We start from the raw sequence: 1,429 nt of genomic DNA on the forward strand, positions 1-1,429 counted from the left end.
CGCAAAAAAAAAAAAACACCTTAAAAAGTAGCCTTACAAAGAAAAAACTAGGTTTTATTATTCAGCAATGCCCATAAGTAAACCTGAAGAATTATGCCCTTGAGTTTGCCATATGTTATAGCATTAGCCCTCGACTTCTAGACTTGTGTGTGTAGTGAAGAGCAGCCTCCTTCCATCTCATACTTTATTTTCTTTGTGTGTGTGATTCCAAGACTCTGAGGAATGGAGAGAATTAGAGCTGATCTTCAACTCGTAAGATATTTAATATAGGAGTAAATATAAGAAAATATATAAGGAATAGTGGGTTAGACAGTAAAGTAGATTCTCTGTTTTTCCTTTTCTCCCACTTCCATTAATAGCACCAAGTAAGATTATGGTTGCTATGCTTACACAGTTGGTGCTAAATACATGCTGAATAACTTACTGACTGTGAGTTAGTCCAGCTCTGTAAAATTTCCAGTATTTCTGTTTCTTTTTGGTTTTTTTTGGACCTACTAGGAAGTTGGGTTCTGCACAAATCATAATGTTCCACCTACCCTAGGGGCTGCCTGTCACTGATGATAACATTGACGTTTATGTTATTCCCTCTTTGAGAAGGATCAGGCTCTCCTGTCATGTAAAAATACATTCATATAAAAAGTCCTGGAAATTGGTAGTTAACATAGATTACTAATATTTCTCTATTGAGACCAGGAAGAGCAGACTTTCTTGAGTTCACGCAGAGTTTGTGACAAAGCCTGGCACAGATTCGATCCTCTAAACCCATGCTCTGAAGTATCTCCTCTATAAAGGAGGATAATATAAGCAGGATGTGTATCTTTAGACTATAATTCCTCCAGTGTTACCAGAATGTCTGGGTTAGTGGTACTATGGGTACCTTTATTCCTTGGAAATTTCCAATAACTATTCATTAGTTATAAAATTGTTTTCAAAATAAACAACAATATAAAAACACAAAAGCTTTCTTACCAAAGGATATTCTCAAACTGACAAAGCTTAGGACATTTCTCATCTGTCCACTGGCTCCTGGTTAACCCCTGAGAGATAGTGGTATTCCAGGAACTGAACAAGCTTATTGACTTGAAATAAAACATGATGTTCTTTCCCAGAATTATAGAAAAATGAATCAATACAGAGTATTGTTTATTTTGTATCTGATTTTCTTAAATCTTTGAGACCTGCTACTACTTGTCTGCTGCTGCTAGCAGAGGGCAAAAGGAATGACTAACACAAAAATATTAAAGTAAAAGCTTGAAAATGCTATTTCTCCAAATATTTTATTGTGTTAGTCTGCTTAGGCTGTCATAATAAAATACCACAAACTGGGTGGCTTAAACAACAGAAATTCATTTTCTCTCAATTATGGAGGCTGAAAAATCCAAAATCAAGGTTCCAGCAGGGTTCAGTTTATGATAGAGCTGTCTTCCTG

The sequence above is a fragment of the Physeter macrocephalus genome, chromosome 4, assembly GCF_002837175.3.
Source record: "Physeter macrocephalus isolate SW-GA chromosome 4, ASM283717v5, whole genome shotgun sequence".
Taxonomy (NCBI): Eukaryota; Metazoa; Chordata; class Mammalia; order Artiodactyla; family Physeteridae; genus Physeter; species Physeter macrocephalus.